The sequence below is a fragment of the Xenopus laevis genome, chromosome 3S (genome assembly GCF_017654675.1).
Source record: "Xenopus laevis strain J_2021 chromosome 3S, Xenopus_laevis_v10.1, whole genome shotgun sequence".
NCBI lineage: Eukaryota > Metazoa > Chordata > Amphibia > Anura > Pipidae > Xenopus > Xenopus laevis.
Window position 1 is genome coordinate 12,332,461 of NC_054376.1, and position 22,317 is coordinate 12,354,777.

The window sequence follows — 22,317 nt, forward strand, 5'->3', positions numbered from 1 at the left end:
GTTTGCAACAGCCCACTTAACCTGGGGCTGTTTATTACCCAAATGCCCATTGGGTCCATGGGACTATTCTTCTGGGGGATATCTGGGGTTTAAATAAGGTAGATTATTTCCATTAAGTCAATGCTTTGAAGGACTTTCCATGTTACAACAGGCCAGTTAATTTTAAAATGTGATATTTGGTACATGTAAAATTATTTATTGTCTCACAGGTAATTTGATATCAGTGGGGTGAAACAAGGAAGATGCAATATGCAATACTTTGTTTGGGTGAAATGTCCACATCACATCACTAGACTTACTGCTTACATTCGTTCTTTCAAAACGTCTATGGTAATATATGAACTCACGGCCAAAAAAGATGAATATTGGAGATATCAAGAGGTAAATGTATGAAGGTAAAACTGACTCAAGCCTTAGATGCTATTTCCTATCAGACTGGCTGGCAATAAACTCTGTAACACCTCGAATTATAGTTTAATCCCAACGAGGTCACACAAGGGAAGCACAGGTGATTTGTTTTCATTTCAATGGCAGGGTGGGACAATACATCACACTCTCCACAGCAGGGACAACAACTGGGTTTTCTCATAACCTAAACAAGGAGATATCACATATTTTATAGGCTTGCTCTTAACCTTACCCAGACCTGCTGATATTATTATAACATCAGACCCAGAACATCAGTTCACCTGCGTTATGTTGGTTTCACTGCTACTCCATATCTAGTCTTGAGTCAATATGCTCCAAGTCAATGTTCCCAGTCTTATTGATGCCACTATAGCCTCAGCTCAGGCTCTCCTCATCTAAGCCGCACTTTCCTAAACCCTTTTTTACACATATACCTACAACTGGCTGAATAAATAAATAAAGCTACCTCTTCATGCACCCAGCCACACCCTATAAATATCACCCTTTCTAGTTCACTAACTACATTAGGATGCAGAAAACATTTCCAAGAACCAGTCTGCAGCGACACTACAGTCCCCACAACCCCAAGATGCCTTGCATTGTCCCTTGGACTCTTTCCCCGGGTCCTTTAAAAAGAAATCTACTACCCTAGGCAGAAGTCTGGGTGCCCCAATGTCTGCTCTGAACCTAAAAGTGGACATAGACGCACAGATTATATTGTACGAAACAAATTTTCATACGATATTCTCTGCGTGTATGGTGGAAAAAGAACCAACCGATATTGTCAGAAGACTTGGATATCGTTCGGCTCGTCAATTGAGCTGGACAGAAAATTTTGAAGTCACCCAAACATCGGCCATTGTTAGTGCTGAATCAGATACAGGTAGAATTCTATTGTTTCTATCTGTATATCTGACAATTCAGCTCTACATGTGTGTATTGAAACAAATGATCTTTCTTGGAAAGATCTTTTCCAAGAAAGATCGTAAATGTTACGTCTATGGCCTCCTTTATTGCCTAGACAGACCAGGGTCTGGTGGGGTGTTGATATTGCTGAGAAGGCTGGTGTCTTCTCCTGTAGGGTGAAACTTGAGGGTCTCTTCACATCAACTCATGGCAGAAATTCTCTTTCTCTGACTATTCAGTCAGTGAGATCCTTAGACAGCCACCTCCTTGTCTACTTGGTGACTCTACAAATCCTTCACTTCAAGGGGTCGATGACCTACCAAAGATTTTTTTTTTAGTTCAGTTTTCAGAAATAAAAACTTTTTTTTTTAAATTGCTTTCCATCTTTTTATTTATTATTTTTTTTTTTCCTAAATTTAAGTTTAATGTTTCTGGAGTTTCATTTCTCAGCAGAATCTGCGGAATATTAGCAATTATTGTTTGTGAAGATTCTCGTTCATCCAGGTCATGGTATATCTATAGAAATAAGTCAAATCAACTGGACTTGCTGTGTTTTTTTCCTTGAAGACGTTTCACCAGCCATCCAACTGGTTTTCTTAATCCAGAATAACTTGTACATTTTCCTTCGAAAATATAAATCCTCTGGAATGTTGCTCCAATCAGCAGAATCTGTTTATCATACTCCACAATGATGTAGTTAAATTAGGTGTTGATTGTATTAGCAAGATTGGAACTTTGATGTGTTATTAAACCTTCCAGGGAGATGGAATGTCTTTAGTAATGTCTGGCAGTGTGTAAAAGACAGGGACCCCTAGTGATTGGTTGGACTAATGTGCAAGCATCTTGAAATGTCTTTTATATCATTTACAGTCAAATGAGAGAACTTGGAAATGCTAATGGGGCTCTAAGGGTCAGTCAGGGATACATGGAGTGCATTGTACACTATCATCATATGACCCGGTTTCTATGGAGACTTTTCCATTTTAAAGCTGCGTTGCCTTGTAGTCATAATAGCAATGGCAGGTGAAAGATCCTTTGAGCAATTGAACATAAATGGCCATTGAATAGGCTTACGTTCTGCATGTCATTTGCAATAATCTCTCCAAATGTATTTAGCTGCCGCCACAGTGAGTCTCCCTTTAATGGCATTGATTCGCTCCACTGTTAAAGAGTTAATCAAGCTGTAACGGGAATGATGTTTAGTGATCTGTGTCCACAATTCCCAGCCCTCGTTTTCTGCTTGATTGGGAAACGTCCCCTTTTTTTTCTGCTGTTCTGATTCCCCAGAAAACATATAATTTTCTTCTGTTCTATTACAAATGCCTTGCAGAGCTCCTTCTCGATGCCAATGCTAACTGCCACCCACACACACAGCACTCTCCCTGCACCTTTATCTCACTTGAGAAATCCTTTCTGCTCATCGAGTATTAACCGAGCTCTGCCTCACAACAACCTAATCCTACCCAAGTTCCCTACCTGCTGTTTAACTGCTCAGGTGCCAGGGAGAGACCTCATAATGTAAGAGACCTCTGCCATGCACAAGGGGTTAATGTAATCTCTGCTGCTCATCTGAAATGTGCCAATTAAACTATATGTATAGTATATGGTATATATATATATATATATATATATATATATATGTATGTATAAGGTTTAACTATATACTTGGTTATCCTTATGCTTTAGCAAGATCCAAGATGTGGCAATACAAATCTAGCAGTTTGCAGGTAGGTATGTGGGTATGGATGCAGGTTGGCATGTCCGCAGGTCTGCGAGTTGCAGGTCTTAATATAAGTGAATTTTATTTGTTTAATCATTTTTTCCTTTTTTTTTTACCCCCCCAACTTCTGGTCTGCAACAACTGCACATCTGGTTTTATGGTGGCCTGCAGTTCGTCAATGGGCTTGCAGATAAGGCAGTTGTGGGTCTTGAACTTGGTTGGGTCCAACAGCATACCTAGACCATGCTGGGCCCACCTACAAAAGAACTTCAGCACGGCCTGGCAAATACTTCACAATTATGACCACAACTCGCCCTCCCTCTCGGTTGCCTGCCCGCTAGCCCATCCTCCCTCCCTCTTGCCAGTCCATCCTCCCTCCCTCTCGTCTGCTCATCCTTCCCCTTTCTCTCCCTCTTGGCCACCCTCTGGCCAGACCACCCTCCCTCCCTCTCGCCTGCCCATCCTCCTTCTTTCTCTCCCTCTTGGCCACCCACTCGCTCACCCACCCATCCTTCCTCCCGCCTGCCCACCCACCATCCCCCCCCGCCTGCCTGCCCATCCTTCCTTCCTTTAACCTGCCTGCCCATCCTCCCTCCCACCTGCCCACCCATCCTCCCTCCCTCTCGTCTGCCCATTCTGCCTCACCCTCACAAATGGGGATTTCTTTAGAGCTATAGAAGGAACAGACTCTGTTACCTGGGCCACCGCGATAGCATGGATAGCTTCCTCTTTAGTTATGCCACTGGTTGGGTCTAGGGATGGGCTAATTTATTGCCAGGCGCGAATTCGCTGTGAATTTAAATTCGCGAATTTGCTGTAAAAATTCTCAGGCCAAAATCCGCCGGCAACGGATCAGACAACGGCGACAATTTTGCCGCTGGTGACGAATAACGGATGCCCATTGATTTTAATGGGCGCTGGTGTCAGCTTTGACGCCAGCATCCATTTTGTCACAGGCGTCAAAAACGTTTCGGGAATTTCTCTGGAAAACTAGACAAATTCTCCTATCACTAGTTGGGTCCATGTTTTAGAAATTGGCCCTGTGCAGAAATTTCAGAAATTGGATCCATGCACGACAGTACCTTGAACCCTGTTTTGATTTAAAGGGGATCTCCAAAACTTTGTGATACACATTCATTAAACCAGTGGCGTAACTAGATGTTGCTGGGCCCCACATCAAATTAATTTTAGGGCCTCCAACATATCCAGTGTTTGTCCTGTTTTACCAATATATGTTCAAATTGCTCATCAATGAGAGCCTCATGGGGCCCCCTGTACCTCCTGGGCCCCCCCTGCAGCCGCATGGTCTGCTTCCTCTGTAGTTACGCCCCTGCATTAAACATTATCAATCATTTTGCAGTTATTTGTCAATATTTTTAATTGAGAGCTGACTCATGAAACAAAATAGCAAAAGTCGGTTCTCCTCCAATTTTAATAGCATGCTATATTTTTCCAGGAGCCAGTATTTCAAATAATGTTGCTAACGAAGACATATATTGCTTGCAGTTGCAATTACATTTACCATTTTTAAGGGTTGCTGTTGTTTGTTTATATGCTTTATTAGATGTATAGTATACAGTACCTCCTTCTCTTGCATATACATAAGATGATCAGTCAATTTAGGCATTTATTTGGTAGTTGAACATCAAACAGAAATAACCTGGGCTGCCCCTCTTTTCTGATTCCCATGGGATCTGATCAGATTAACCATCATATGCGTGGCTATTCAGTTTAGTGAGCAAATCATACAACTTGACTGATGTGGATCTCCTGGTAGTTGGCATGTATGGGCATGAAATGAACCTTATAGTCAGGATAACTGTAAACTACTTGTGAAGGTTCTCATTCATCCAAGTCATATTATATCTATAGTAATAAATCAAATCAACTGGACTTGCTGTGTCTTTTTTTCCTTGAAGACATTTTGCTAGTCATCCAACTGGCTTTCTCAATTCAAAAGGAATTGCTATATACTTCCCGATGTTTCCCAGTCGGCTCACAATCATTTGAATTCACTGGGAGTGCTGGTCGCTAGCTGTTTTGCTCTAGGCATGACTGAGTGCTGAGTGCAATACTTATCCAGTACATAATATTGACCATGTAAAGAGGAGAAGCACATTATCCGCTTGATTGCTCTAGAATGTAAATTCTATGGAATCAGCAGTCAGGGACCCAGCTGCTGGTTACATAGAATTTGTTTCCCGGATCCATAATGTGCTGCAAGTCTACTGGCAATAGCAGCGTCCTGGCGTTTCAAAGGTTAAAAACAAATGTAGGCTGTTTCTGAATAAGCATTAAGATGGCTAATCAAACAGCTTCACTCTGTACAACAGTAGCGAAACAAATCAAGACAAATCACATGAAAAATGTCATTTGGAGTTTCAGCTAGTTTGTCAGAGTGATTTTTTGATTCACTTTGCATCATTTATTATAAAGGTAAATAAATCGAAAAAGCATTAAGGTGGCCATACACGGGCCGATAAAAGCTGCCGACACGGGCTTCCCCGATCGAGTTCTGGCCGAAAGTCGGGCAGATCTCGATCGGATGGGAGTAAAAATCCCGTTGGATCGCGGCCGCATCTGTTCGTTGATGCGGTCCCGCGATCCAACCGCCCGTAAATCCGGACAGGAAGGTTTCACCCGGACAGTCATTCCAAACACCACGGGCTGTCCGAGTGAAATCCGGGCAAGTGGCAACAATACTCCAATAGCTTGTTATTAAAGGATAAGTAAACCTTTAAAATAAGTGAATGTAAAACAGATGAGGGGCTTATTCTAAACACTTTTGTAATTTACATTCATTATTTATTTTGTTTTTATTCCAAGATATTAAGGGATACATTTATTGTTAATAAAAAATAAATTTTGTTACAACAGCGCCACCTGCTGGTCATTTTCCCACCGTTCTGACCACCAAATGGTCAAGGAAGTTGTCAAGAGAATGAAAGAAGGGGAAAACAAGGGGAATGGGGAGTAAGGAAAAATATATCCAGTATTGTAGACTTGTAAGCAGTAAGGAACACTTACCGATACTAACAGGGGGTCCAGGTGCTCAAGCCCCAGACCTTCAGCTTGGGGAGGTAATATCAAACATATTCAATTCACTTGAGGCTGGCACAGAAAACTGGACTTCACTCCAAAAAATGTGATGCAAATAAAACAAATTTTTTATTTTTGCGTAATAATTTTTTTTATTTGCATCACATTTTTGGAGTGAAGTCCAGTTTTCTGTGCCAGCCTCAAGTGAATTGAATATATAGGAGAAAGAAAGAGGCATCTCTGATGTTCTTCTGCTTAGATAAACAGTAGAACCCATTCTCACATCTTTCCAAAGCAGAAGAACATCAGAGCAGCCTCTTTCTTTCTCCTGACAACTTCCTTGGCTACTTGGTGGTCAGACTGGTGGGAAAATGGCTCCATGCATCGACTTTACCACAAGGATATATATAATAATATATATAACACATAAGTGATGGCAATTTTGTATTATCTACTGGTTGTCACTGATACTAGGAACTGTAGTTTGGCAACAGCTAGAAGGTTTATTTGTTCCCATTCACCGTCTAAGGGCTATTCCACACGGGGAGATAGCCACGCGTTTGCGGTCGCGGCGTCAAAGCGCCGCGCCAGTTGCCGCGACCGGCGCAGGCGACAGTTTTGTATGGGCGCCTATGTAAAAACGCCTGTGCTAACCACACGAGGCGATGCGCTTTTCAACAGTCGCCTGAAAATGCCTCGCCAGGCTTTTTCAGGCGACTGTTGAAAAGCGCATCGCCTCGTGTGGTTAGCACAGGCGTTTTTACATAGGCGCCCATACAAAACTGTCGCCTGCGCCGGTCGCAGCGACTGGCGCGGCGCTTTGTCGCCGCGACCGCAAACGCGTGGCTATCTCCCCGTGTGGACTAGCCCTTACTCTCAACTCAAGTCCCTAAGTATTTTGAGCTCTTGGTTGTGTTTATGATCCTGATTTAATCCCTGTACCATCCCCTGCTGTTCAGCAGTGAGCCGGAAGAAACTCTGCGGATGATCGCGATGCAGCACAGTCCATTAATGAGAACGGCCTCAGTCCATTTGGTGGAGCTGATTAAATATGTAGCACTTTTGCTCTTCTAAATGGCAACACGGTTTAGCATTTTATAATTGAAAGAGATGAAATGGACAGTGAAGCTGATTAAATATTTATGCTTGCTTGTGGCTACAGTTGCAGTCAGTGCAAACACAATTCCAATATAAATCAGAACTGTTAGTGAGGAGGTTCAGGAAACGTTTCAGACGAAATCACTCACTGTAGAGAGCATATGAGGTGGAGCAAGATTTTTAGGAGGTGGAGCAGATAATCTGAGAGAAGAATATATTTGATGTTCTATGCATTGAGGTTAAATTACATTCACCTGTGCCTGCTGCTGGAGCAGATAATCAAAGGGATACCGTCATGGGAAAAAACATTTTTTCAAAACACATAATAAGTTAATAGTGCTGCTCCAGCAGAAATCTGCACTGCAATCCATTTCTCAAAAGAGCAAACAGAATTTTTTTTTTATTTAATTTTGAAATCTGACATGGGGCTAGACATATTGTCAGTTTCCCAGCTGCCCCCAGTCATGTGACTTGTGCTCTCATAAACTTCAGTCAATCTTTACTGCTGTACTGCAAGTTGGAGTGATTTCACCTCCCTCCCTTTCCCCCCAGCAGCCCAACAACAGAACAATGGGAACGTAACCAGATAGCAGCTCGCTAACACAAGATAACAGCTGCCTGGTAGATATAACATATATATAACAGCACTCAAAATCCAGGTCCCACTGAGACACATTCAGCTACATTGAGTAGGAGAAACAACAGCCTGCCAGAAAGCAGTTCCATCCTAAAGTGCTGGCTCTTTCTGAAAACACATGACCAGACAAAATGACCTGAGATGCACCTACACACCAATATTACAACTAAAAAAAATAGACTTGCTGGTTCAGGAATTTAATTTTATATTGTAGATTGAATTATTTGCAGCGTAAACAGTGTCATTTAGAAATAAAAACAACATCATAAAACTCATAGAATCACAGAATCCCTTTAAGGCAACGTTACTATAGAAGAGCATTGCAAAAAAAACTTAATACACTAGGGGGAATAACACATTTATATACCAAAAGGAAACTATCATCAAAAATAGTTTGTACTTGTTCCTGAAAACGATTTTATGTGTAGTGTAATTAAGCAAAAAAAATAACTTACTTATAAGGGTACAAAAGCTTTGGCAAAAACTAAATATGCAGACAGCGCTCCCCTTAGCGTTTTTGCAGAATGTTGATTATAAAGGATATATCTATATGAAATAAGCAGAGTATAATAGTATGCTGGGATTACGGTATACCTTTAAAAGGCATCTATTCTTTCTGTGGGCTGATACATTCATTCTCCCAGAAAGGGAAACAATACTGTCACTGCCCCACTTAAGTCTTATTTCTTCTAATGTAGGGCACTTGCGCAACATTATGCTCCATTATGGCTGCTCACAACGTGACATGGCTATTGGCTATAAGGTTAATACCTAATTCATTAATGTGTAATATAGCCAAATAAACCTTAAATAGCATATACTGTATATAATATGGGCAAGTAAAAGTCCAGTCCTCAACAAGCATGCTTTGGTGGTCCATTATGGTGTAAAACAGGGATCCCCAACCTTTTGAACCCGTGAGCAACATTCATAAGCAAAAGGAGTTGGGGAGCAACACTAGCATGAAAAATATTCTTGGGTTGCCAAATGAGGGCTGTGATTGGCCATTTGGCAGCCCCTATGTAGATTGTCAATGTACATTGAGGCTCTGTTTGGCAGTACACTTGTTTTTATACAACCAAAACTTTCCTCCGAGCCTGGAATTCAAAAATAAGCACCTGCTTTGAGGCCACTGAGAGCAACATCCAAGGGGTTGGAGAGCAACATGTTGCTCACGAGCTACTGGTTGGGGACCACTGGTGTAAAAGGTATCCCTCCCTGCCGTGCCATCATCACCCCATGGTTTGGTGCCAAATTCAAAATAAACAATGCTGAGGTTCATGAGTTCAATGCCTGCATATAGAATTGTATTTGCACCTTCCTTGGTGTGATCTAAATTACTTCTTGAACTGCTATTCTGCTTTTTGACATTTTACCTGTTCCGAAGATTGCTGTTTGCTGCCTGTACTGACCTGTGCCTGGAGATCAACTTGAGACTCTCATTAACCCTTCTGATACGGTGTTTTAGACTATTGGTTGGCCTGTATTTGAGCTGCCTCCTTGGTCCTGACTAGTGAGGGGCTCAGGGGCGATCCTGGCCCCTCTGCCACCTGAAGCAGCAGCAGTTGCTGCCACCATGCCCCCCCTCCCCCATGCGCTAACCTTTTTTCGCCTGAGGGGGTCCAGGGGGATCCACAAGGGCAGCAGAGAGGGCCAGTATGCTAGTGCAGAGAGCCTAACTGAGCTCTCTGCACTAGAAGAGCCGATTTTCCAGTTTGAAAACCAGAAATTCGGCTCTTAAAGTACCAGGAACAGCATTTTTGCCGCCCTTGGTACCTAGTGGGGCGCTGCTGCCTGAGGCGACAGTCTCAACTCGCCTCATTGGCGAAGCACCCCTGGATGAGCGAATTTATTCGCCAGGTGCGAATTCACATACGAATGTCCAAAAAACGGGCGTCAAAAACGATATGCCGGTGCCGTTTCTCAAATTCTTCGGCGAAGCAAAACGCCCCAAATTTGCCCATCACTAGTCCTGACTACAACCCCAATAGGAGCCTTGCAGACCCTGACAAATGGCATTTGTGGATACAGGGTTGTTGGTGCTCCATTCTCAGTTTCACTATTACAAAATCTTTTTCATTGACTACTAATCAGAACAATGAAGTCATTGAAAGAAATGAATTAACATCACAGCCTTATACAAGACAGATTTTTGGCTTGGACACCCGAGAATGGTTTAAGATGATATTGGCAACATTATTATTAACCTGACCAATTCGTTTAGGCAATGAAAAGAGGAAAAAAGGGTGATTATGATGAATTTCGTCATGAATAAATGAAGACAATCGGTTCTCAAAACAAATTCTCACGGACTTGTGGTTAAGTAAATCATCGAAAGATTCATTTGCTGGATTAGAGCACTACTGCCATCCCATCACCCTTTATATTCTCAGGCTATTTCGATTTTTTATACAATCCTACATACAGTATAGACATGGCAATTTTTTCTGATCATCATGGAAATTCTTATACAGTATGGGACCTGTTATCCAGAATACTTGGGACATGGGTTTTTCCGGATAATGAATCTTTCTGTAATTTGGATCTTCATACCTTAAGTCTACTAGATAATCATGTAAACATTAAATAAAGCCAATGGGCTGGTTTTGCTTCCAATAAGGATTAATTATATCTTAGTTTGGATCAAGTACAAGCTACTGTTTTATTATTACAGTAAATAAGGAAATCATTTTTAAAAATGTGGATTATTTTATTATAATGGAGTCATATTATTATTATTATTCACATGGTCACTCTGCTAAGGTTCTATTATCAAAAAAGTAATTGAGCATTCAACCTTACAGTTTGACTTTTAGGTGGTCCACCCCTTCCAATGTTTCTCCAAAAAAGCACTTCTAACAATGCCCCTAGCGTTTTTTTCTGATGGAAAATGGCATTTTTGTTGTTGGCTTTTTTTTTTTTTTTAAACAAAATGCACAGTAAAATTCTTAAACTGACATTGATGTTTTTTTTCTTTTGTTTTCCCCAAATTTCACTATGGTAAAAAAAAAACACTTGACCAAATTGTAGCGCAGGGTCGAGAAACATTTCGCCACTGTGAATTTCTCAGCTAAATTGACAAGCAAATCTAGCAAGCTAATCAAGCAAAAAAAATCCCCCATCCCTGTCGAAAAACTTAATTCAGATGATTTGTATGAGAAACTTTCAAATCTCAGGGAGCCAATCCCAAAAGTTGCAGAAAAAAACAACAATATATCAAACTGGTTGAATCAATTCCACATTATTTTGACTACTACATAATGTGAGCAAAAAAAATCCTTTACACAGTGAATTCGTACATTTGCACCTTAATTTTGACATCTTAGAATCTTAACGGGTTGCTGTACAAGGCAGCAGAATTCAGATACTATTAAGTACCCTGTATAATAAAGATTCAGTGTCATCATTGCCTTGATTAGCCTTTTACATAAGTCATCCTCCATTTTTGTAATTTTCTCCTTTCTCATGTTGTTTTTTGTAGGCAAAATGCTGTGCCTTTTCTTTTGGCCCTTTGTACTTTCTTTGTTTTCTTTGTTTTATTACGAATGTTCATTTGTGCTCCGCTATTATAGTCTAGACTTTTCTTTTGATGTTCTGCTCCCATGAGCAGCTTGATTTTTGTGCTTCCTTTTGTTGTCTGACATTTAGAAAATAAAAAGAACTGCACATTAAGGACACTCGAGTCATGCTTGCCAGAATATATTTGCTAGGTCAAAATTTTGGTTGCCATAGGCTAACGATGCCTAAGGGCAGGGGCACACGGGCAGATTCGGGGACATTAAGTCGCCTGGCGACTAATCGCCTTTTCTTTGGGGTGACAATCTCCTGAACTGTCTTCCCCCTGCCTTCCGCCTGCTAAAATGAAAAATCGTCTGCGCCAATGCACTTGCGGCACTTCGATTTCCGAAGTCGCCCGAAGTTTCCTCATGAGGCATCTTTGGGCAACTTCGGAAATCGTAGCGGCACGAGTGCCATTGTGCTGGCGTTTTTTCATTATAGCAGGTGGAAGGCAAGGGGACAGCAGTTCAGGGAGATTGTCGCCCCGCAGAAGAGGCGATTAGTCGCCAGGCGACTAAATCTCCCCGAATCTGTCTGTGTGCCCCTGCCCTTACAGTAAAAGATTTGTGATTTTGACAGCACAATATTTGCTGTAATATACCCAATTTGGAATTAAATTAGCAACATGTACTGTATAATTAGCAAGAGACCCATACATTTATTATTGTAGTAACCCTATTAGGGATGCACCGAATTAGGGATGAGAAGGGAAATCGTGTGACCTTTTAGGATCACGAAGATTGCGAAGGCTAAAGGGGTTCGGCCGGGATTCGGTGCATCCCTAATTCCTATGCATCTTGTAATTAAGTTTTTGGAGCTGTACAGATATATTATGGCTTTGTTTTGTTCAGCCCCCTCTACATAAAGGGCCATACTGACTAAATCTACCCATCAGAGGGGTCCCTGGGCTTTGCAGAGCACTTGACGCCAGATTATAAAACCATTGTGAAATGAAGCACAACATTCTGTCATTCACACAAGGCAGACATATGCTTACAAGCTGCCATAGGGCAAATTATAAGGACAGAGCTTTTTTGTACCCTGCACCTAAAGGCATTCCCTACTCGCATCTCTGGATAATGCACAAATTAGGGGGTGGATAGGGCAGGGATTGGGGCACCTTCTCCCCCAGTCCACCTCTCATAAATACCGTGCTGCTGAACATTTGTAAGGGAGTGAAATTATATTAATGTATAATTAGTTTGGCCACTAGGAGGCAGTACTTCCTAAGGTGAACTGTGAAAGTTGTTGGTACAGAAGAGTGAATAAAGCAAACAGGAACAGGAAATACAGTGGCCATTCTGGCAGTGATAGAGGAAGGGACAGCAGTTTTCGAAAATTTCAAAAGTTTGATAATTGTACCATTTTCAGCCTAGACACTTTATTATGAAATGTATTTATACCTTAATTTGATGTTCTATTTTCTACATATTTATATTTCCTATTTTTACTCTCTACTCAAAATCATAGTGTGTGTGTGTGTGTGTGTGTGTGTGTGTGTGTGTGTGTGTGTGTGTGTGTGTGTGTGTGTGTGTGTGTGTGTGTGTGTGTGTGTGTGTGTGTGTGTGTGTGTGTGTGTGTGTGTGTGTGTGTGTGTGTGTGTGTGTGTGTGTGTGTGTGTGTTTTTATGTATTTATGTATTTATGTATTTATGTATCTATAAACCTAACTGAGGTGTACCAATATGTCGTCTTATCCTATCCAGTCTTTAGTGTACCAATGTGGCTCCCAAAGAAAGAGACAAGGCTTTAATCTTTTGACCTCTAACCACACCCATTGATAATGAATAGGGATTGGTGCACCTTAGAAAAGTTTTTTGGATTGGGCGAATAGTTAATTGGTGCACTTGTGTTTAAATATTAGGGGGCCATTTACTAAGGGTCGAAGTGAATTTTCAAATTAAAAAACTTCAAATTTCAAAGTAATTTTTGGGGTTCTTCCACCATCGAATAGGCCAAATTCGACTTCGAATTGAAGTGAAAATACTTCACAAATTCGACCATTCGAAAATCAAAAGTACTGTCTCTTTAAAAAACTTCGACTACGACACTTCGCCACCTTAAACCTGCCGAATTGCTATGTTAGCCTATGGGGACCTCCTAAAACATTTCGCCAACATTTGGCTGAGTTTTTAGAAGTCAAGTAAAACCGTTCAAAACGTTAGATTCGAAGTACGATCGTACGATCTTAAAAATCGTTCAACTTCGAATGTTGGTCTACCCTATTCGATGGTCGAGGTTTTTTTCACTTCGAAATTCGACCCTGTTTAAGTGTTTATGACACGAAACGCGTAAGGTTGTGGACACAATAAACTCTCTTTACTTTGAACTATTTGCCTGGTGGAAGTTTGCCTTCATTGAGTGCCTGCTCCAAAAGGTTTTTTGGTTTGTCCGCTCCCCACGCTGAGGGCTCAGGGCGGTGCACCTGGGCCGCTTCCTTTTCGTGGTGAGTAATCACTCTATACTTGGAGACCCTAATATCTCAGATATATTATTGAAGGGACTGCAGTGTTTTTAGGGAGAGGTGAGGAGAAAATGTTGTGCCGCTGTCTACCTGTTATGAGTCACAGCAATAAACTACAACTGTTTAATAAAAAGTCTTCCATACCTTGTGTATTAAGGTTATACATTGATAAAACTATATTTATACCTTCACTCACAGCTGCTGACAACAGGGCAGGGTGCATAGTAACAAAAACATGTTCATTGTACTCCTGCAAATGTGCAGGCCAACTCAATACCCGCGGGTCGGGCTGGTTTAGGCCACTCCTGCACATTGTCTGTGTGTGTGGGTTCAGCTCTCCCCACCCACAGCCTCTTGTCCCAGCAGCAAATTTTTAGCAGATATCTTCACATATTCTTCTTTATGCAGGGCTTCCAATTATTGGCATCCATAAATACATTGCCCCAACTGCAGTTATATTTGCTAGCCTTTCAGAAAAGCAAGACACCTCCGTGTTCCTGGGCCCTGAACGGATTGGAGTTTAAACAGAGAGCAGAAAGGAATAAGTAACATTTATTTTTCAATGTGTTTTACATTTTAGGTGTCAGTAATATGTTCAAGACTGTACTTAAGGTGTTTATAAGTCATACATGAAAAAAGATCCAGTTCTAGCACTTTCTCTTATAAGCCAAGATGTCTCAGGAGAGTGTCCTCTGATCTGTAGCAACAGTCATGTGCAGAGGGAAAATAAACAGAAACCCCACAGATTTACAGAGTATCATTTATTGGGGATAAGACTTTATCTAAGGGACAGTATATATAACGAGTCAAGATGAAAGGTAGGGGCAACAGCTCTGGGATGATGTCTATACAGTGAATAAACAGTATCAAGGGAATGTGCTGTGACTGTGGAATAGTATGTAAAGTAACACTATTTGGGGGCTGATTCATTAACTTCGAGTGAAGGATTCGAAGTTAAAAAACTTCGAATATCGAAGTTTTTTTTTAGCTACTTCGACCATCGAATGGGCTACTTCGACCTTCGACTACGACTATGACTTCGAATCGAAGGATTCTAAGTAAAAATCATTCGAATATTCGACCATTCGATAGTCGAAGTACTGTCTCTTTAAAAAATACTTCGACCCCCTAGTTCGCCATCTAAAAGCTACCGAAGTCAATGTTAGCCTATGGGGAAGGTCCCCATAGGCTTGGCTAACTTTTTTTGATCGAAGGATATTCCTTCGATCGTTGGATTTAAATCCTTCGAATCGTTCGATTCGAAGGATTTAATCGTTCTATCGAAGGAATTATCTTTCAATCGTTCGAACTAGCTATCTGCGCTAAATCCTTCGACTTCGATATTCGAAGTTGAAGGATTTTAATTCCTAGTCGAATATCAAGGGTTAATTAACCCTCGATATTCGACCCTTAGTGAATCGGCCCCTTGGTGTCAGACGAAGGGTCTGTAACTCTGGGTGAATAGTAAGGCAGAATGGTGGATCAATTATGGGATAAGTTAGTTAGTTTCTGGGTTGTTCAGTTTGTAGCCTGTTAGCTACTGCTGATCTGATATTTCTACTTAATACAGATAACAGAGACACAAAATCCCACAGGAATGCCCCAGATGCCAGCACTGAGCGATCACCTGCAAGGCAAAATAAATATAATGAACCCCTTTTACTTAACAGGGAAACAACCATCTCAGCTCTACTCATGTTTACAAGTATAATCCATAGTATTAAAATGGTTTGGGTGATAAGGAGACCTTCTTTTCAGATATGGAGAGATTTTCATGAGAAGCCAGTGCCCTGAGAAAGATCATGAAATCTGGGGCCATTATATATTTTTCTCGGGGAGTCTTATAATATTGGTCAACACAACGGGGAGTGTATACTGTGTGTTTAGAGTAAACAGACATTTCCCAAAGGGAGATGTCACAGCTGAGCTCTATTAATTTGTACAGGTTGAACTGTTAACCCTTAAAATATGTTCCACTGTACTTTCTTTCTTTGCCCACTGAGAGCTTCGAAAAGGGATCTCTGCCCACCCCCAGCTCTGAAAAATGAGGTTAGCCTAGGGATAAGGTATAATGATGATAATGGAAACAGTCATGGTTTATTTACAGTTGATAATATCAGAGCATGGGGGAGAGGCCAGTTTTTTTCCACTTTCCATAGTGGACCTAAATCCTTTAAATTTGCCACATACTGTAAGAATTATCAATTTCCAGCAACAGAAAATGGCCCAAATTTACACCCACAATTGGTATTTTAAAATATTTGGCAAATATGTTGGGGTATCAGTGTTTGGGGTCTATTTATCAAAGAGTGAATTTAGAGATCACCGCTATAGTGAAATTCCGCCACTCTCCATTCATTTCTATGAAAGGCGTATTTATCAAAGGATGAACTTTCGCTTTCAACCATTGATAAATGCTCTTTTAAAAATACCATAGAAATGAATGGAGAGTGGCGGAATTTCACTCTAGAGGACTGTAGCGATCTCTAACGTCACTCTTTGATAAATATACCCCTTTGTGTTCAGAATTGAATTGTTGTGTTTCACGGTCATGGTCACCCTTAGAGGGGAAGCCACAAATCAATAATTTGAAGCTGCACAGAATCATGTAAATATTTCAATTTCCTTTCATGTTGCAAACCGAAAAACAAATTTTCTGCAATTTAAGCAACATCAGACCTAGTGAGATTGTACAAATAATATATTAAGGAAATAAACAGTTGAGCATTGATTATAAACTAGTTTTTCTCATTCGGCTTCTTTTTTCCCTTTCTTGCGTCCCAATGTCTTTGCTGCTAGTGATGTCTGTTAAGGTGGCCATACACTATAAGATCCGCTCGTTTGGCAAGGTAGCCAAATAAGTGGATCTTTCTCTGATATGACCACCAACAGCAGGGCAATATTGGGTCAATCTGACTGTTCGGCCCTAGGGATCGGTTTACGATCGGATTACAATGAAGAGAATGGCTGCCGACGGGTCATAGGACTACATCAACTAGCCGATGCTGTCCTCGATAGCCAGAAAAATCAAACTTTCCCGATCTATATCTTGGTCAGATATCAGGAAGATCCATCAGTAGCCCCCATATACTGGAAGATAATCTAAAGATAGTCTAAAGGACTGATATCAGCAGCTTTAATCTGCCCGTGTAAATACAATCAATTAAAAATGCTGCATTGTTTCTAAAATAATCAAGTTTATCTTCACTATTCCCCTCTCAGCATCTGATTTTCTTCATTCTGTCTTCATGCAGCAGTTGGGTGTCAGATGAATGATCCAATAAATCTTATAGGGGGCTTCGTTTCCTAGCAGATGTATTAGAGCTCACTCAAATTACTGATTCCAGACTCCAGTACAAACACAATCGAACAAAATATCTGCCTTTTGCACAAATTCTGCATGTAGAGAGACATGATTTCTGGTTATTTTAATAGAGTGAGCTCTAATAAATCTTCTAGGCAAAAGGAGCCCCCCCCTATAAGATATGATCATTCATCTGACACCCAACTCCTGAATGAAGACAGAATGAGGAAATGCTGAGAGATGAATAGTGAAGATAAACTTCATTATTTTGGAAACGGTAAGGAATTTTCAATTGATTGTATTTAGAAAGTTTCTTATTTCAGTATGCTGAAGCTAATATTACAGTTTAATTTTCACCATAGTTCCCCTTTAAGTCAAGCTTTAGATTGGCAGTGAGCACAAATAGTGAGCGTGTAGGCAAGGGAGCACACAGGAGTGAGACGGAGGGGAGAGCTGGGCAGAGTTGGAACGGAAAGATTAGAGATAGATGAGATTTGGATTTACTTTATTTCAGCAGAAGGGCTTTCCCTGTGGTGCCTATTAAAGGTGAGAATAACAAGGAGGCATCTGGTGCATTGAAGCAGCAAAAATAAAGAAATTAGCAGTGATTAAGAATCTCCTACAGTTTGTACCACTTACGCACTGTGAATGAGGTTAATTAAAATTCTGATAGTAGTTATGTCTACATACAGGTTAGTGTCAGGGCCCAACTGCTTTTCTGAGGTTGAAGTCAGGACCAAGGAGGAAGCAGTAGTACAGGCAGGCAGACGTAGTCCTTTGCTATCCGAAGGGTTTTAGGGGACTTTTCACCATAAGAAATAATTATTACTTTGTGTTTGTTAAGCAAAAAAATTAGACTGTTTAAATTACAGTCTTGGAATTTACAATTTACACATCATTTACTGTTATTAAAGGAGAAGTCAACCCCTCCTCTGGCCTCCCCGCTGCTAAGTGTTACCCCAGAATTGTGTCCCCTGTAGTACTGACCGCAAATGCAGAGTGAGCCCAACGGAGCTCACAGGCGTCATCTTCCGGCGCTTTGAAAATCTTCAGGTCTTTTTCCGGCGCTTCTGCAATTTCAGTTGTAATGAACCGGAGGATTGCTCCAACTGTGCATGTGCTGATATGCCGCTCACTCTACGAGGATTACCGATTTGCCGAATATTGCGCCCTTGAGCTGTGCTCACTCTGCATGTATGGTCAGTAATCTTACAGGGGACACAATGCTGAGGGTTAGTTCTCCTTTAAGCAAAGCTTTGTATAACCCTTTTTTGTTTTTACCCAAATTTTGTTTATGCACCAGAATGAGGGACCTAATGCACATACCTAAGCACTGACTACACAATTATAGACAGCGCGGAGGGAGTGGGGTTGTAAACAGAGCAGTAACATCTAGGAAATTCAGAATGGATAGTGCCATAGTACTTGCCTGCCCCACCTCTATGCCTGAGGCAATGTTTGATTGACAGCTGAGATTTTTATATATGTTTAACAGGTATGGATGTTTTAATAAGAAAATAATTTAGGTTTTCATGTTTAATATGAAAAGGACTTTTATTTTACAGTGTTATGTCTGGGTGACAGGTCCTCTTTAAAGGAAAACCAACCCCCCCCCTAAATAATGTAGGTCTCTATAATGTATTGCATAAAACAGCTCATATGTAAAACCCTGCTTCCTGTAAACTATTTTCATTTTCAGTGATGGGAGAATTTATTCGGCAGGCAGTGATTCGTGGCACTTAGCTGTCTGAAAATTGCTGTAAAAATTCGCAGAGGAAAAATGCGTTGTGACAAAAAAATCGTTTTGAGTCATAAAAATTGTTGCACTGCAAAATTATTCGCACACCCATTGACTTTAATGCATTTGGACAAAATAGTTGTGCATATAAAAATTGACGCTTGTGTCATAATTGTTGCGTGATGCCCATTGACTTCAATGGGTTTTGCGAATTTTATCGCCATTTTGCACATTTTTTCTGAGTTTTGCAAAGTCGTGGGGACTATTAGTTTCAGCGTTACATAGTTACATAGTTAAATTGGGTTGAATTGGGTTCAACCCCTCCAAATGAAAACCCAGCATCCATACACACACCCCTCTCTACTTTTAATTAAATTCTATATACCCATATCTATACTAACTATAGAGTTTAGTATCACAATAGCCTTTGATATTATGTCTGTCCAAGAAATCATCCAAGCCATTCTTATAGTCATTAACTGAATCAGCATCACAACATCACCCGGCAGTGCATTCCACAACCTCACTGTCCTGACTGTGAAGAACCACCTACACTGCTTCAAATGAAAGTTCTTTTCTTCTAGTCTAAAGGGGAGGCCTCTGGTACGGTGATCCACTTTATGAGCGTTGAAAACCCCATAGCATTCATATATTGATAAATTTATCTTTACATCCTCTGGAGAGGTAGGCTGCCTTATCAGGACCAGATTTCACAAAGCGGCGCCCCAAAGCTGCATGGTCCTAGCGCCAGCCTCTTATCGAGTGCACCCTGGGAGCTTTGAGTCCCCAGTGCTCCTTAGGAAGTGGCTGGGCTGCATGCCTCTACTGAAATTAGGCCCAGCCTTTGTAGCCTCACCACAAATCCGAGCCTGCGCCTTATAGTATGGCAAAGTCATTCTATACCTCCGGAATGGAGATCCTGTTCCATTTGAGGATGTTTTTTTGTGTAGTACATAAGCAATTGAAGAAAAGTCCTGCATTGAGATCCCAATGCCTCTAGTTAGTCCCAGTAGTGCCACAGCCAGGTTGGGTTTAATAGAGAGCACCATCCCTTTGAAAATAAATGAAAATATTTGTATCCAGTACAGTGGGGTAACTAGATATTACTGGGCCCAACAGCAAATTATTTTTTAGGTCCCCCAAAATGTCTATAGGTCGATCTGTTTTACAAATATTTATTGAAATTGTATATGAATTAGGGCCTCATGGTGCCCCTGTACCTCTTGGGTCATACACAGGGTCTGCTTCCTCTGTAGTTATGCCCCTGATCCAGTAGTTGCTGAGTCCAAACAACATAAAACCGCGTACCTGGGTGTCCTGTGGTGCATCTGACGTCAAGGGCCAAGTAAGAGCAATGGAGAAATTTGACAAGATTTACTTTTTCACTCTGGATGATATTGTGGATGGCAGCAAGTCCTGATCAAAATCTCCAATGTCTTGTGCCCTTATGTGATAGCAAGTAAGCAAGGGGACCTCCTGGAGTAATCCAGTTTCTAAGGTAGTGGCAGCAATTGTGATCTGTGGCTTTGAGTATTGCACTTGAGCAGCATGCCGAAGTTGTACATATCTGAATTGACCCATGTGTCTCACCTGGAATGCTACTTGAACTTGATCAAATGTCAGAAGTTGGTCTTCTAGCTTAAGATTTGATAGATAGTAGAAAGTGGTCGATGGACCTCTGGAACAGTCTTAGGACTTAGTGGCGGCAATTGTGATCTGTGGCTTTGAGTATTGCACTTGAGCAGCATGCAAAGTTGTACATATCTGAATTGACATGTGTCTCTCACCTTTGATGCTATTTGAACTTGATCAAATGTCAGAAGTTAGTTTCCCAGAATGCTCGGGACCTGGGGCTTTCCGGATAACAGATCTTTCTGTAGTTTGGATCTTCATACCTAAAGTCTACTAGAAAATCATGTAAACATTAAATAAACACAATAGGCTGGTTTTGCTTCCAATAAGGATTAATTATATGTTAGTTGGGATCAAGGCCAAGCTACTGTTTCATTATTACAGAAAACAGAAAATCATTTTTTAAAATTTGGAGTATTTGAATAAAACGGAGTCTATTGTAGATAGCCTCTCCGTAATTCAGAGCATTCTGGATAATGGGTTTCCATTAAAAAATAGGCAGAAAATACACGCACAATTTCCAGAGAAAACTGAGCCTCTGTTCCTATGCTGTGGTGTCGCAGAAGTGCACCGAATGCTAACGAGTGTAAATGTTACAACTTGTTCTTTCAAATATGGGCAAGCTGTTTGACTGTACAACTAGAAAACACACTGATGTACTTAATTGGCACTGAGGGAAACTGAATAGATGCCTGCTGCTTGTTAAAATACTAAGAATATTGTCCCCGGTTTGCTTATTTTTTCAGTTTTACAACCCGCCTATGCCAAGCCGCACTTCTGATCACAGCACCCATAGGCCTTAAGGACAGGAGCTTTGGGGTATTTATATTGGCACTAAGCAAACTGTATTATTGTGCATGTGTCAGTTGCCAAAGGGGGAAGGAGCTGTCCAATTTGGGTGGCACTGGACAAAGATACAGCCCTGCTTCTACATGCCACAAATATTACCAAATGCAGCTCCATAAAAGAAATGCAATGATTAGTTTCTTTAAAGGAGAAGAAAAGGTTAAAACTAAGTAAGCCTTATCAGAAAAAGCCACTTAAATATACCAGTAAACCTTCAAAGTAAGGCTGCTCTGCGTCCTCTGTCAAAAGAAACACAGCATTTCTTTCTTCCTATTGTGTACACATGGGCTTCTGTATCAGACTTCCTGTTTTCAGCTTAAACCTCCTTGCCCCGGGCGTGAGCATACTCAGTTTGTTCCTCTCCCCCCCCTTCTCTGCTGTAATCTGAGCTCAGAGTTATAAATGAGCAGGGAGAGAGACCCAGGCAGGAAGTGATGTCTATTGGCAATAAAATGCCTCTGTTGCTTTTCCTTCTCCTTTAACAGGCAAGGTGAAATGAACATATTTTCTGCGCGCTTCCTTTTTTTTTTTTCTCACACTACCAATTAAATTGAAGTTTTATTTAAGGAAATTGGAATTTTACATCCCACACAAGGCTCCCTGGTTGCATAAGCTATGAGCAGCAAAGAACTCCCGCTGCCAGGCAAATTCCTGGTGACATCTTTGCTCCGATAAAAGCTCAGCTCTGAGTAGTGCTCGCTGGGTAAATTTTATTTAATCAGTGTGTGCCGTTTCTGTGCCTTCCTTGCAGCCAACATGTTTTCTTGCTGAGACCTTTCCTCTACTCCTTATTTATTGGTGCGGACAACATGCCCTGTTTCCTCATTGTGATTCACAGTTTTCTGCAGGGCGCAAACGTTGCCTGCACACAAATGCATTATTGTAGGTCATTGCTGAACAGCTCCCTTTGAAATCATATGTGAGTGTAATTTTTCCATAGTTTTAGCCAGAATCTGTATAAATATCCT

The 22,317-nt window shown here is 41.0% G+C and overlaps 1 protein-coding gene across 5 annotated transcripts in view; it reads left to right on the top strand.

The window, feature by feature from the left end:
* Positions 1-22,317, top strand: part of LOC108712610 (glutamate receptor 1) — a 145,884-nt gene that overhangs the window by 37,739 nt on the left and 85,828 nt on the right. The window lies entirely within an intron of this gene.